This window comes from Balaenoptera borealis (genome assembly GCF_965194805.1).
Source record: "Balaenoptera borealis genome assembly, chromosome: 14".
In the NCBI taxonomy this organism is placed as follows: domain Eukaryota; kingdom Metazoa; phylum Chordata; class Mammalia; order Artiodactyla; family Balaenopteridae; genus Balaenoptera; species Balaenoptera borealis.
The window spans coordinates 71,403,259-71,419,667 of record NC_138875.1 but is presented as its reverse complement, the minus strand read 5'-3'; the positions used below and the strand labels follow the sequence as shown (position 1 = coordinate 71,419,667).

The 16,409-nt window shown below is 45.1% G+C and overlaps 1 long non-coding RNA gene across 3 annotated transcripts in view; it reads right to left on the bottom strand.

The window, feature by feature from the left end:
* Positions 1-16,409, bottom strand: part of LOC309610355 — a 41,239-nt gene that overhangs the window by 23,613 nt on the left and 1,217 nt on the right. For 2 of the 3 annotated variants that reach the window (XR_014233866.1, XR_014233867.1), the window contains exons 1-3: positions 16,235-16,373; positions 1,839-1,984; positions 363-670 (exon numbers count right to left, since the gene is read on the bottom strand). This is a non-coding gene — a long non-coding RNA (uncharacterized lncRNA). Of the gene's footprint in view, positions 1-362; positions 671-1,838; positions 1,985-16,234; positions 16,374-16,409 lie in introns of those variants that run through there. The other variant, XR_014233865.1, reaches the window with a different exon arrangement.

Below are 16,409 nucleotides of genomic sequence, written 5' to 3'. Positions count from 1 at the left end.
ATAGAAAAACAAACAAACAAAACAACTAAAAAAAAAAAGTGGTTATGAAAAAACAGCAGGTTATGAGAAAATAAAATTGCCTAGGTGGTAAGATCTGAACAATGTTAAAAAGATGCGTGGAAAAAGAGTGGAAGAAAATGCACTTGCAACTGGTTTATTGGGGCATCTCATCCTGTATAAATGTGAATCCTTTTTTATATCTTTCAATAGCTGCCCTTAGTAACACCATGTCTAAGCCCTCTTTCTCACTGGCTAGCTTAATGACGGACACCATAGATTCTCAACTACTTTCAGAAATTAGAATAGTCTCCTTCTGGTTTCTCAGATTCATTTAAAATGTTTATACAAATAAAAATACTCACTTAAAAATGTCCAGGTCAAGCTCTCCTTCAAAGCTCTCGGCCTCCACTCCCAGGGAAGCTAGACGTGGCCATGGCCCTGGTGGCCTGAGTGGAGGGTGGCAGAAGGCGGTCTGTCCTCTGCCACTACCCCCCTGCTCCTGTCTGCGGCGGGGCTGTGGACAGGGACCGGGAGGCCATGGGGAAGTGGCCGTCTCTCTGTTGGTTGGCTGCTGCTCTTCAAGACTGGCTGGCTGTTGTCTCTCTCTGCGTGGCAGCATCCAAAAATTGGCTCTCTTGTGCAGAACCCTTCTGAATCTCAGCTTTCTTACCTGCAAAATGGAAAGAAAATGCACTCCCTTATGTGGGTGACGTGAAAACAGAGTAAGATAATATGACTGGGAACACTGTCAACTGTAAAGCACAACGTAAATGTCTTTAGCTATTATTATTCCTTTGGGGAGCCTATTCTTTGAAACATCTACTGTTATTTGAAGTGGATACCTTCACTCGCAGAATGTAAAAACAGAACTGGTGAATTTTCCCTCAGACCTACTGTTCTCCAGACCCCTCACCTCAGTAAAGGGTAGCACGGACTCCTGGGGATGCAGGCCAGGCCTCTGCAGGCAGCCCGGGCTCTCTCCTCCTCTCACATCCAACATTCACTCCACCTGCAGGCCCTGCTGGCTGTCCATTCAACCGTATCTGCAAGTCAAGTGCTCCTTCACTTCTGCTACTACTCCATCCAGTCCACCTCACCTCTCTCCGTCCTCCAGTTGGTCCCCCTTCCCCGCCTTTGCCTCCCGTGATCAGTCTCAGCAGCCAGAGCGAGTCTTTTTAGACATCAGTTGGTTCATGTTACTCTGGGCTCCAGACCCTCTGACGGCTTTCCATCTCACTCAGAGCGAATCCAAATCCCTCACCGAGGTGTACAAGGCCCCTCATGACCTGGTCCCTGGTTCTCTCTCTGACCCTCCCTCCCTCGCCCAGCTCCAGACACACTGGTCTCCTCGCTGTTCCTCTCACAAGCAAGCACGTGCCTGCCTCGGGGCCTCTGCACTTGCTGTCCCCTGCCTGGAATATTTTTTCTCCAGGTAGTCACAGGGCTTGCTGCCTCACTTCAGCAGGGCTGTTCTCCCTGACCACCAAATTTAAAACAACATACTCCTACCTTATCCCTTTCCCCTGCTTCTTTTTCCTTCTTAGTACCTAGCACCCCTGACACACTATATACTTATATAAGTGTACGGTCTGCCTTCCCCCATTAGAGTGCAGTCCACTGTCCACCGCTCCATCCCCACCACCCCGCACAGAAATTAATTCCTTCCAAACGTTTCATTATAAGGACTGCTTCATAGTTATACCTGCCCAAGTCCAATGGCAATTTTCATGCCCTGGGGTTCTTCTGGATTGGGTTCCCTTCCTTGTGTATTGGGGAAACGCTATACCCTGAAAGGGAACAAAAGCCCATTTTCCATGTTCAGCTCAGCGTGCAATTACCCTGGCACTTGGGGCTTGGGGTTGGAGAGAAGAAGAGGGGCTCTGCCCTTAGCATCTGACCATCTTCAACCCTCTTCCAGACACCTGCAGCTGGCTGGAGTCAGGCGAGATGCATTCTGCCACAGCCCACTTTCTGGGAAGTTGTGCTGTGGAAAAGACAAATACACGTAAATAACCAAGAAATGTGATGGAAGGGGTGGACAGGTGTGGGGAATTTATTATACTTACAGACGGTGGAGGAAGGAGCCCCCACAGAAACATGCACCCAGAGTTCCGCAGAGTCATTACTTGTCTTAAGAGCTAGGAGGTGGGGTCATGTATCCCACGTGGGACCGTGAACTCTGGGGATGCTCCCACCTACGTTCACCACCCTCCTGGCCTCAATTTTCACAGAGGCTGAGATAAAACTCTGTAGCCCCTCTGCCTGCCTGGTGACCATGTCTGACCCCAGGCTGCTTTGTCTTAAGGGGAGAAGGAGCTCATCTCTATTGTCAGTATAGGCCCCAGTCCCCACACAAGGACCAGCTCATTTACGGGCCCATGTGGTCTTCCAGTGCTGAGGCCTCAACCCTGCCCTTCTGACTTTGTGGGCAGTGGCCCACCTTCCCTGTCCCTTACCCAGAAAGCTGCCCTTCCCAGAACGGTTCTCAAGCTGCTCTTCTCCTCCTGACACCTGCCTGGACTGGCCTGGGGAACTTCACAACAATGTTCTACTTTCCCTTGGCAGAACTTGGCTCCGGCTCCAGTCTTATGCCACCAGAGGCACCTATATGCAGCTGCCCAGGAGCGGCCAGCAGGGGGAGACAGGAAAATCCAGACTGCAGCTGGACAGAAGCGGTGGTGAGGCTCAGGTAAGTTCCTCCTCATTTAAGATACACAGAACCAAGTGCACTGTTAAAACAGCTGAGTGTGAGGTTCAGGTGAGTGGAAAGCCAAACAGAATACATCCAGTCAGTCATCAACAACTCGTTATTAAGCACCTTCTACATGCCAGCCTAGACCCTCATATAGAGAAATTCTTAGCCTCCAACGTAAGGGATGACGACCTGGGAGAGCTGATGAGTGGAGGTCCAGGCACTGGGATCACAGGGAAGAGGCATGACAGGTTCCCAGGACACCGGGAGTGGGAGGCACAAAAGAACAGAGTTTGAGGCCAGAAAATTCCTGTGATTCTGCCAAAACAACAACACTGCCAGAGAGAGAACGACGGGGCCAATGAAGCTGCTAAAAGCAATCTAAATGAGAGCTCACATCCTAACATCTGAGGGAAACTGCTTCAAGAATAAGTAGAGGGCTTCCCTGGTGGTGCAGTGGTTGAGAATCTGCCTGCCAATGCAGGGGACACGGGTTCGAGCCCTGGTCTGGGAAGATCCCGCATACCGTGGAGCAGCTAAGCCCGTGTGCCACAATTGCTGAGCCTGCGCGTCTGGAGCCTGTGCTCCGCAGCAAGAGAGGCCGTGACAGTGAGAGGCCCGCGCACCGCGATGAAGAGTGGCCCCCGCTCTCAGCAACTAGAGAAAGCCCTCACACAGAAACGAAGACCCAACACAACCAAAAATAAATAAATAAATTTATAAAAAAAAAAAAAAAAAAGAATAAGTAGAAACTGAAAACTTGATCAATATACTAATTTTGGTTCAAAATAATCCAGTGGGGAGAGGGAGCGAAAGGGGGTAGAGATGAAACACGATTGGCCATGTATTGATAATTCCACAAGCTGGGTGACAGGTACCTGGTAATTCATTACATTATCCTCTCGACTTTTGCATCTGTTTGAAAATTCCCATAGGAAAAGTTTATATATACCAACAGGTTGGTCAATAACCGCTAGAGCCAAGTTTCACAGAAGATATCCTATTTGTTATGGGAGAAAACGGGGCATCTCTGCTCATCCAAAATCCCTAAAGAGCTCAGGACACCCTGAAGCTGTGGACTTTCTCTCCTGCCCCTTATCTCACAGGTCTGCTGCCAGAGCCAATGATCTTGATCTGTTAAAGAGCAGCACAATGCGTGCAAGTCATTTCGCTGGGTCTCCTTACCTGGTTATTCACAAGAGCAGGGAAGAAGAAACTCAAGACCTCCCCTGGGGAAACTACTGAGATGTAAATTCTATCTTCTGTTGCCCAATAGGAAAGGAGTGTTTGGTTAGGATGATGAGATGAGCATCCATGGGAGTGAGGGACAAATTCTGTTCCTAGTAGCACTGTGTGGTCATTGGGCAACCTGAACAAGTCCCATCCTCTCTGGGAGCTCCTCCTTTCTAAAGACAGGGACACATTACATATGGAAACAGCACTTGTAGGTGCTTGTTTCGGCAGCATGAGAGAAGTTCAAAAGATAGTTTTTTCCCATGTGTCTCCTCATCAGTATGACATCTCAGGGATAGTAATTTACAAAAAAGTATTCAGCAGATCCTAAGGCTGGTGCCACTCCTGACCTCTGGAGAGCTCTGGTTCAAGAAAGAGGTCAGAAATTCAATTCACAACTGGCAGGAAGTAGTGGGTCTGGGCTGAGGCAGGTGGGAGTGGTCCAAGTTTCTGTCAGCATGAATTAAAAAACGCAGCCAAAAAAAAAAAAAAAAAAAACGCAGCCAGCATTCCCTGACATCCAGGGGGTGAGGCTTGATAGCTAATGAGTCTGGGTCCAGAAAAAAACAGTGCAAACAAGGCTATCTAAAAGAGTAAAAACCAACCCAGAAAACAGGGTGACATAAGAGTTTGACAAAAGCAAGCACAGCACAGTAAGGCAATAAAACAAACACTTCATAATTATTTTAAATGACAAGGGTACTAATTATATAAATGATCCACACAGAAGTACATGCTCCAAAAATAAAAATGAAAATACAAAATACTAATCACAATACACAAATGTACTACATATCAGAAGCACATCTAGGGTAATAAAAGTAGAGCATTCAAAAAGTTATATTAATAAAAATAATATAGTGCTGGCATAATGATAAACACATATATCATTGGAACAGAATTGAGAGTCCAGAAATAAATTCATACATCTATGGTCATTTGATTTTTGACAGGGGTACCAAGACCATTCAGTGGGGAAAGGATAGTCTTTCAACAAATGGTGCTGGGACAGCTAGATATACACATGCAAAATACAACACCAAAAAAAAAAAAAACCCCACAAAATATAACACCAAAAGCACAAGCAACCAAAGAAAATACAGATTAACTAGACTTCATCAAAATTAAAAACTTTCGTGCATCAAAGGACTATCAAGAAAGTGAAAACACAACTCACAGATGGGAAGAAAATATCTCATATATGATAAAAGTCTATTATCCAGAATATATAAGAACTATTACAATACAGACAAACAAACCAATTAAAAAATGGGCAAAGGACTGCAATAAACGTTTCTCCAAAGAAGGTAAACAAATGGCCAAAAAGCACATGAAAAGATGTTCAACATCTTTTCATTAGTCATTAGGAAAATGCAAATCAAAACCACAATGAGATATCACTTTTCCCCACTAGAATGGCAATAATTTTAAAAAGGGGAGGGGGGATAACAAGTGTTAGCAAGGATGTGGAGAAGTTGGAACTCGTGTTGCTGGTGGGATGCAGAGGTGCAGCCACTGTGGAAACAGTCTGGTAGGTTCCTCAAATGGTTAAACTCAGAGTTATCCACAATTTCACTCCCAGGTATACACTCCCAAAGAACTTAAAACAGGTATCAAACAAAAACCTGCACATGAATGTTCATAGCAGCATTATCCATAACAGCCAAAAGGTGGAAACGACCCAAATGTCCACCAACTGATGAATGGATAAACAGAATGCGGTATAACCATGCAAAAGGAGGTTATTCAGCCGTAAAAAGGAATGAAATACTGGTACACTCTACAACATAGATGAATCTCGAAAACATTATGCCTAGTAAAAGAAGCCAGAAACAAAAGGTCAAACTTAGTGTGATTGATATGAAATGTCCAGAATAGGCAAATCCATAGAGACAGAAAGTAGAGCAGGGGTTGCCGGAGGATGAGGACCGGGCAGGATGGCTTGGGGGGGGTGGGGGTGACTGCTAGCAGGTAGTAGGCTTCTTTTTGGAGTGAAGATGTTCTGGAATTAGAGAGAGGTGTACAACCTTGTGAACACACTAAAAACTGCCGAATTGTACACTGTAAAATGGTGAATGTTATGGTACCTGAATTATAGTTCAATTAAAAAAGTAGAGCATTTTTTTATTGTTAAATTTACTTAATTTCATTAAGTTTTGTTTTTAAATGTGTCTGTGTCTTGATGGCGCAGAACATACTGACATCTGAAGGCTTGTGTGCCCCGCTCTGCAATGTATTCGCCACCATCAGTTCCTACCTCATCCTCAATCTCCAGCTGCAAACCGATCCTCTAGCCGTTACCTGAACACAGACTGCCAAGCTCTTCCAGGCTCCAGTACCTGTACTCATGCTATTCCTTCTGCCTGGAAACTTGTTCCCTCTGTCCACCTCATCCAATTCCATCTTGTCTTTTTTTTTTTTTTTTGGCCGCACTGAGTGGCTTGCGGGATCCTAGTTCCCTGACCAGGGATAGAACCCGAGTCCCTGGCAGTGAGAGCGCCAAGTCCTAACCCCTGGACTGCCAGGGAACTCCCCCTTGTCTTTCGATACCAAACACAAACGTTACTGGAAACTTGAAGCTCCTCTGACTTCGCCCTGCCCCAGCTCGGAAGATGTTCCTTTCTCTGTACATTCCTCTACAGTGGCATTTCTTATATTATATTGTAATGGTTTGGTCCCATGTTAGTCCTCTTCTCTCTTCCTTCTCCACCCCAGACTAGAACCCCAAGGAGGCACAACTTTCCTCTTCCATCTTGAGCACCAGTGTAGTGTACCATCCCTATCTTACAGATGAGTAGACAGGTTCAGAAAGGTTGAGTAATTTCCCCAAGATCATTAGACTTGTTAAAGGATGGAGTGGAGGAGCTGAGATCAAAACTGGACCATCTCAGATCCAGGGTTCTCCCTATCAGCACAGTGAGGTGGTTATTAGCAAAGGCTATGGGATCAGACTGCCTGGGTACATAGCCTGGCTCTTCCACTTATTATCTTTGTGGCTTTAGGCAAGTTACCTAACCTCTTTATGATTGTTTCTTCATTTATAAAACGAGGATAATAGTCCTACACGCAGCATTTTTATGAAGAATAGATGAAATAGTATATATAAAAGCACTTAGAACACTATTTGGCACATACTAAAGTGCTCAATAATGTGAGCTATGATGTTTATTACTGTCCCACATCGAGCTACTGTTTGGTAAACACTGGATGGCTGTGCATCATTCTATGCAGAGATTTCTGGGTTACCCATCCCACTGCCAAGTCAGGAATCCAGAGAGGGGATGTTAAAGCTCCAACAAGTAAATATACTACAGTGATAATACTTTGACCTTTTTAAGGCTCTTTGGGCTGACCATGGCCACAAAATGGAGAGGAAACCAAGTATTTTCTACCTCATTTCTAGATAATTTGGATTTTCTTAAGCCACCCAGCATCACCAGAGAAAAATCAGAGGCTCGGCTGGGTTTCAGCTTCTAATCCAAGATAGTGGCAGTAACAACAATAATATTAATGATAATAGCTCTTAATACATATGAAGCATTCTTCTAAATGCTTTACATATATTAACAACGTCATGTTTATTGGAGCAGATTTTCCTACTATAGCCAAGAGAGAAGAAAGTCAGAGGAAAAAGCAGAGTAAAATGGCTGATGGCAGAGCCACTCTGGGAATGGGAAGATTTCTCATAAATCTGATGACTTGTGAAGGTGACAAAAGGCCTCTCAGTGTTGGAAAGGACAAGCTCCTAGAAAGTGGAAATGCCCCTCCACTGCCTGGGCAGCAACAGCCTGGCTGCAACTGGGTGGAATTTCTAATATCAGGACAATAAGGAAAGCTGCTGCCAATACTGCTTAAGACTCAAGAACATTCAGTGGTGATGGCTGAGTTCCAGCTGAGCCATTAAGGTAAATGTAGAGGAAAGTGCCAGGTAGAAATATCACTGGAAACTCACAGAACACATTGAGTGTTTGAAGCTGGTACTTAACCTCCTATCTTTGAAGTCAGGGTCTTGCCATGACGGGGCCAAACCGAGTCCACTTACGACGCCCCCCTAACACGCACGTTTCTGTTATCTGGGCTCCACAGTAGTAAGATGTTCATTCCCCTCATCCTTGTGTTTCCTTCCAGCCACAGTCACTCTACGATCGTGTTTGGGATTTTTTCTTCTTCTTGGTTCATTTTACTGTAAGAGTCTGAAGATTATATATTACATTTTTTAAAAAGTATTTCCGGACATAAAAATTCTTTAAAGGATATTTCTTAAGAGGAGATGGGATAGAGTTACCTGTGGGAAAAAGTGGGTGAAGAGAACAGTGCGTATGATGGTGTAGAACTGGAGAGGGAGAGGGAACTGAGGGTAAAAGGAAGAGCGGCCCCTGACACAGAAGCTGCTCAACAACTGTTTGCTGACTGAGAGAATGAACAGCAACAGTGGAGTGAAATACCAGCATTCAAATTGTTCCACCTTCTGAATTTTTTTTTTAAATGTAATATCTTCATTTTGTCTTTTTTAAAAAATATGTATTTATTTATTTGGCTGCACCGGGGCTTAATTGCGGCATGCGTGATCTTTAGTTGCGGCATGCGGGATCCAGTTCCCTGACCAGAGATCAAACCTGGGCCCTCTGCATGGGGAGCGTGGAGTCTTAGCCACTGGACCACCAGGGAAGTGCCCCACCTTTTGAATTTTGATGTTTTCCCAGCTACCTTGTTATTCCCGCATCCAGGACAGATTTAACAGATAAACACCTGATTTACATATTGTAATGCTAACTACAATCACATATAAACTAAAAGTAATTCATGGCAAACACCACGATCGATCAGGGCTTGGCACACCTGAAATACACAGATGAATGTTTTTACATTTTGAAGACACAGCAAAGATTACGGCAAAAGTGCTGCCTCCCTAAAGTCAGCCCACAGAGCCCATCACTCCATATGACTGCCTAGACTATGCCTAGCAACTAGCCAAGGTCAATGGCTCCAGCTCCAAACCCAGGCCTTTCCTTTCCCGCTCCCTCTCCCCGACAGCTTACAGCTCCTGGGCTCCACCTCTGACCTCCCCTGTTCACGGTGAATGCTCTTGATAAGCTCTGAAGTCTGAATTTGAGGCCTGGTTCCTTACCTCCAGCACCTGGCCTCATGGAGTTCACACACCCTCACCATGCTCATGAATTCTAAGGCTGCACCCAAAGCTCCTTTGTGCCTTCTTGCCAGCCTGCCTTTGTTCTAGTAGCTTCCTAGCTCATCCCCCCTCACCTGGGTCCTACTCAGGTTTTCCTGTCCAGTCGCCCAACACGGGTCCCATATCAAACTGCTTGCTGGGCACTTCCACATGTACCCCTTGCCCCTATGTCAAATTCAAAACCACAGAGGCCAGACCCATGACACATCCCCAAATCAGCTCCCCTTCTAAACCTCCCTGGCACGGCTACTGACAGAATGGACGCACCACCACTCGGAAACCCGCCTGACAGTTCACTGGGTCCAGCGTCTGCCTTGCCCATGACCCTTCCAGCCACCCCCGGTCCTCCTCACTCAACTTCCTGAAGGAGCTGTCTGTTCTCACATCTCCCCTTCATCATCTCCTTTTCCTTCCATAATCCATTCATTTAGCCCCGGCCCCCAAGCCCCCAAATCCTTCCTGACAAAGTCACCGATGGCCTTCTTGCTGCTACAACCAATGTATGCTTCTTCTTTTTTAAAAAATTTATTTATTTATTTATTTATTTGGCGGTGCCTGATCTTAGTTGCGGCACGCAGGATCTTCGTTGCGGCATGGGGGAATATTTAGTGGTGGCATGCGAACTCTTAGTTGCAGCATGTGGGATCTAGTTCCCTGACCAGGGATCGAACCAGGGCCCCCTACATTGGGAGCATGGAGGTTTAGCCACTGGACCACCAGGGAAGTCTTAGGCACAGGACCACCAGGGAAGTCCCCAATGTATTCTTTTTAGCTCTTCTCTTACTTGACCCTCCTGGCAGCGTTTAGCGATGTGGGCCCCTCCCTCCTTCCTGAAACAACTTCCCGAACCCACACTCTCCTGGTTGCCAGTTACGTACCTTTGGCCACATTTTCTCAGCCTTCCCCCAGCCTGCTTTTCTTCCGGCTCCTGATCTCAGCGAGTGGCACCACCACCTGACGAGCTCCCACACCAAAGCCAGCCTCCTTAGGTCTTCCCGCTTGTTCCCGACACCCCCTTGGTCACAGAGTCCTGCTCATTCTTCTTCATCGATGCGTTGCCTCTCCTCAGCCTCACTGCCTACATTTACGGAGCACAGACTATGAGCTGGACAGGTGTGTTCTAAGTGCTTTAATCCTCACAACAAGCCTCTAAGGTAAATTTTATTATCATCTCCAATTTCAGATTAGGAAACAGAGACACAGGGTGGTTAAGTAACTTGCATGAGGTCACACAGCTACTAAGTGGCAGAGCAGGATTCAAACCCAGGTGACCTGACTCAATTCTGGGTCCAGGCCCACTGTTCTCTCATCTAGATCACTGCAGTGGTCTCCTTGCAGTCTTCTGGCTCTGACTTGGCTTCCTCTAATCCTCCACCCTGTGGCCTGACTCAACTCACTAAGACAACAGTCTGACTCTTTACTGGATCCGCATGGCCTTCAGGATAAGTCCACATTCAGGGACCTCCGTAACCTGGTCAGCAAGTGTTTCCCTCTTTGGCTTCATGCGTTTGTTTCTTGGCCTCACTTTAATCGCCGCCCTGAAAGCTCCACTAGCCACAGTGACAGCCTCCACTGCCAGGTTTCTGCACATCGTCTGACCTGCCAAGAACACTAACTCTGGACTTCCCTGGTGGTGCAGTGGTTAAGAATCCACCTGCCAAGGCAGGGAACACGGGTTTGATCCCTGGTCCAGGAAGATCCCACATGACGCGGAGCAACTAAGCCCGTGCGCCACAACTACTGAGCCAGTGCTCTAGAGCCCAAGTGCTGCAACTACTGAAGCCCGCGTACCTAGAGCCCGTGCTCTGCAACAAGAAAAGCCACCGCAATGAGAAGCCCGCGCACCGCAACGAAGAGAAGCCCCTGGTCGCCACAACTAGAAAAAGCCTGAGTGCAGCAACGAAGACCCAATGCAGCCAAAAAAAAAAAAAAAAAAAGAACACTTAACTCTTTGCCCTTCAGATTTTACTTTTTCTGATAAGCCTTTTCTGACCTCCTGAAACTAGGCCATATGCCCCTCCTGTGAGCCCCTGTAGCCCCTGACGGTAATCCCTACTGTAGCATTGATTTCTCTGTGTTGTTTTGCCTGTCCACTGGTACCTGCTCTATCACAAGACTGTGAACTTCTCAAGAACAAGGACCTGGTTAGGGTCACTGTTGTATCCTCAGTACTCGGCTTAGTGCCTGCCTGTGCACAGCATTTAATAAATAATCAGTGAATCAATAAACCTTTATTGTTTGTGTCATACTCTTTAACACCTACTTATAAATGCCCTATGTTGCTTTTATTTTCATATGTGTTAGCCTGATCTTTATAACCAGATTGCAAGTTTCTGGAAGATAGCAAATGTGCTCAGTACTTCTAAGTCAGAGGTTACTGACACATTATTAAAAACTAACAATTAGGGCTTCCCTGGTGGCGCAGTGGCTGAGAATCTGCCTGCCAATGCAGGGGACACGGGTTCGAGCCCTGGTCTGGGAAGATCCCACATGCCACGGAGCAACTGGGCCCGTGAGCCACAATTACTGAGCCTGCGCGTCTGGAGCCTGTGCTCCGCAACAAGAGAGACCGCGATAGTCAGAGGCCCGCGCACCGCAATGAAGAGTGGCCCCCGCTTGCCACAACTAGAGAAAGCCCTCGCACAGAAACGAAGACCCAACACAGCCATAAATAAATAAATAAATTAAAACAAAACAAAACAAAAAAAAACAAAAAAACCCCCAAAAAACTAACAATTATTCTGGGCTCAATGAATGTCAACAATCCAAAGATGTAGGTACTATTTTTCTCTCTCTCTCCCTCCGTATGAGGAAACTGAGTCAGGGAGTTTAGTAGCTTCCCTAAGATGACACAGCTAGTAAGCAACAGAGCTGGGATTTGAATCCTGACATTTGTGCCTGTATTCTCAACCCCTATAATCAGAGGCTAAGGAAACTTGGAATTACAGATGTTAAGTAATTTACCCAAGGTCATACTGTAGTGCTGAGACTGGGACCCAGGTCTTCCCAAAGCCTGCACTCTTAATTACACTGCTTCTTTTGCTTAAATATCCGTGCTAAAGCTCATACTGGGTGTTGATAAATTTTGAAAGCTGCAGATTCAGTTTACTGAGATTGGAGAATATTAAATTCCCTTCCAAAAGAAGCATAATTGTAGCTTACCAAGTTAATTTACCTTAAAGATCGCCAGCCTAGTCTTACCAGCCAATTAAGTTTATGGTCTCTACTTCTCTCCCTTCAGCGCTGAAGACTGTTTTCCTCAATGTGAAAGCCATGTTTTCTAAGACTGGCCTCTAAATCAAAATCAGCTATCATTCAGGAATTTACTCTTCGCTTTATTTCCCCAAACCAGGGATGTGATTGATGTTCCCAAGTTCCCTGCTCTTGTGGCCCCTCATCTCCCCAACGTGGAATGTCTTGTTTCTGAAAGTAGCCTGTGATCCACAAGCCTTCTTGGCTGTTTTATTGCTTACCCTTAAAAAATTACTGTTCTCTGTCGGCTTAGACTCTTTTCTTCACATACTCTGCTTTTTCCCTTTATTGCAAACGTTTATTAAACACTTAACTATGTACCAATATGGACATAATCTAACTCACTGAAGGCCATACTTTAGAAACGGCCTTGAAGTTTAGATCTTTTGACTGGACTATGATTTCCTTAACAAACTTCATAAAACCATCTCCTGCTCAGTTTGCAGTTGTACACCCAAATATCTCTCAGCAAAATCTCAGTGGCCACTTCCACAGCACATAATATGGAGAGAATATCCGGAGTCAACTCATTAGATCTTACCACGAAGAACTTTTTACCAACACCTTGGCCCTTTTGCTGACAAAAGGATTCTTAAGACTTTTAACAGCGTTATGGCTTCCTTAGAGCTCTTCTAAGTTCAAAACGAACTGTCCAGCTTTCTTGGGAAATGCTCTGGAGGCTCTTTCCTGAGTTAACTGTACAGCTTTGTCTCTCTGGATTAGCACTGATTTAATATGAAACCAACAGTTAAACACCTCTGAAATAGTAAAATATGATTATATTTCACAATGTTGTCTTCAGGATATAAACAATCCAAAGTGACTATTTGGGTAGTGCTGTATCACATTATTATTGTAGTAATATTTTCAGAAGAAATCTGAAGTTTAGAATAACTATAGGCCATAAAATATGGACATATTGCACTAACACATGAAGCAAAGTTCAAATTTGGATTCTAAGAAAAAGACCAAAACATCACCAATGATGATGACAGGCACATCTCTGAACTTGATCTGATTTCCTTGAGGAAGGAAGGTACTGAACAGGTTATAACAGAATATGCCTTTGAAGGATTGAGCAACAAGTCCGTCATTCTCGAAAAAAATCAAATCATCCTGATAAATGTCTTAGTTATAAGGGAGAAAAAGCAGAGATGACTAAGCTGATAAAAATCTCCTCTGGACTGTCTTATATCTCTTCCAGGCAGTGCTGTTCCTCAAAAGACACACAGCACAAAATATGGTTTTGCTGTTATATCAAAGTGTGTAAGTTAGGGAAGATAGCAGTTTTTTAAACAGAAAAATTAGATGATAACAGCAACAGGTAAAGAAGCTTTGGGATTCTGAGGAGGAAGTCCTGGCACCCCTACATAGGCACAGTAGATAAACTGAAAATGGTACACGTGCTGGTCTGAGTACAGCCTGTCTCTATTGTAATCAGGAGGAAGAGTATTACAATCCAGCGGAAGTAGCCCTTCAAAGTCTAAGGAGGAGCATTTCATCAGACAATAATTGAGCACTCACTGCATACAAAGGCAACAGATTAGGTGCTGAGGGATCCAAAAGAACCCCCTGCTTCTCTGAAATTAAAACTGCATTCTCATTTTCTCAAGCCAATGTATTTTATGTAATGAAACAAAATATGCATCATAGATCTCTTGCAGTGGTGTAAGAGTATTCAGGACCTGCAAGGAAAACTGTGCAAAGAACCTTCCCCTTCAGTCTTTTTCCTGTAGAAATATCCTACTGGTTCCCTGAGAATAGTGTAAGCTTTCTTTAGCAAGTGAAATACCACCCTGTTACTCTCTCCCTCTTACCCTGTTTCACTTTTTTTCATAACACTTAAGACCACTTGACATTTTATAGATTTGTCATCTGTCTTTCTCAACTAGAATGTAAGCTTCATGAAGGCAGAGATTTCAAAATATTTTGTTTGCAGATATATTCTCAGTATCTCAGTATCCAGAACTATATCTAGGGTTTCCCTGGTGGCGCAGTGGTTAAGAATCCGCTTGCCAATGCAGGGGACATGGGTTCGAGTCCTGGTCCGGGAAGATCCCACATGCCACGGAGCAACTAAGCCCGTGCACCACAACTACTGAGCCTGCGCTATAGAGCCTGCGAGCCACAACTACTGAGGCTGAATGCTACAACTACTGAAGCCCGTGCGCCTAGAGCCCATGCTCCACAACAAGAGAAGCCACCACAATGAGAAGGCCGCGTACCACAACAAAGAGTAGCCCCCGCTCACCACAACTAGAGAAAGCCCGCACGCAGCAACGAAGACCCAATGCAGCCAAAAATAAATAAATTAAAAGAAAAAAAAAAGAAATATATCTAGCATGTAGTTGTTGGAGGTTCTTAAAATTTTTTTTAAAAATTTATTTATTATTTATTTATTATTTTATTTTTGGCTGTGTTGGGTCTTCGTTTCTGTGTGAGGGCTTTCTCTAGTTGCGGCAAGCGGGGGCCACTCTTCATCGCGATGTGCGGGCCTCTCACTATCGCGGCTTCTCTTGTTGCGGAGCACAGGCTCCAGACGCGCAGGCTCAGTAGTTGTGGTGCACGGGCCTAGCTGCTCCGCGGCATGTGGGATCTTCCCAGACCAGGGCTCGAACCCGTGTCCCCTGCATTGGCAGGCAGATTCTCAACCACTGTGCCACCAGGGAAGCCCAAAATTTGCGTAAAATTAATAAAAGTGTTAAAAAGACACCTGAATATTATATTAGAATTATCAAGTTATAAAATTTTGGCGTATCTGTGTATATATGGGTGGGTGTGAGAGTAAATTTACAGACTCCATATGGTGTGATTCCCAGTGGACACCAAGTTAGGAGTCAGAGGATCAGAAGCTTGTGTGGGGAGTTAGGAGAGTGATTGCAAAAACAAAGCAACATGTCTTATTTAGTGGATGGAAGGAATCAAACATTGTCAGCAAATGTCTCCAAAGAGTAAACCAAATGTATCTTTCTGTCCCTTCCATGTCTGAAATCTGAGTGTACTGAATTCAAATTCACTTCAGATTAGTTGGTTTGACATTAGCTTTCTTCCTTAAGAAAACTTTTGAAACTTCGGTAGTAAAGTTTTCTTCTTTTCCCTCCTCCCTAAATTACTGCCTGCAAGATGCAAGCCCTCAGATCCAAACAGTCTCCCATTTCTATTTTGAGATTTGCCTGAGTCACAAGGTAGTCTTGGCAAATCACTCTGCTCTATCTCTCAGTTTACTGAGGCTGCCTGGGAACTGGAGTTGTCAGCCAAACAGGAAGAGAGCTGTGTTGCCTAACTCCAGAAGGTCTCAGTCCTATGGATGTGGTGAGGTTTAATGATGGATATAAACGGCTGCAGATGGAATTCCCACAGGGTGGGGGTGGGGGGGGGTGGGGGGGAAGGCAAACATTTTACTTAACTTCCTCTATAGGAACTCAGGGCTGGTAGAAAGGCCAGACTATTAAATATAGTTGAGCAGATGTCCCAATATGTGTGCATGACATGTGTTTCCAACTAAAGAGACCCCTTCTGTATTCCTACTTATTCCTACATATATGACACCCCAAACCCCAAATATAAGCAAAGGTATGTGACTGATCTGACCCTGGCAAAGTGACACTGTTTAAAAAAAAAAAAAGTCAGTGTCTATAAACATGTATAAACTACAAAGGCCCTTTTTCTTTTTCAAGAATGGGTATAAAGAGCTGCTTCCACCTGGATGCTCTGAGTTGTGCCCCATCCACGGTCTCAAGTTCCTCCTGGTTGTGTAGCTAGCATGTTCTCCCTAAGTGGTTCTGCCTTAGTCACTGTGATTCTAAACTCCCTGCCCACCCCCACCTCCCAGTGATGCCTCTTGACAAAATTATTCTTTCTGTACTCACACAAATGGAAACAGAAGAGATGAAAGGCCCCGGGGATGCAGACAGTGCAGGTCTCGAGCTGAACCACTGCTAAGCACAACCTGAACTTTTCTGCCTCTCTTCGCTTGGCTGAGTTCCTCTCGTGACTCAGGGTAGAGTGATGAGCCTGGCATAGGAGGCTTAGGACCCAGGGGGC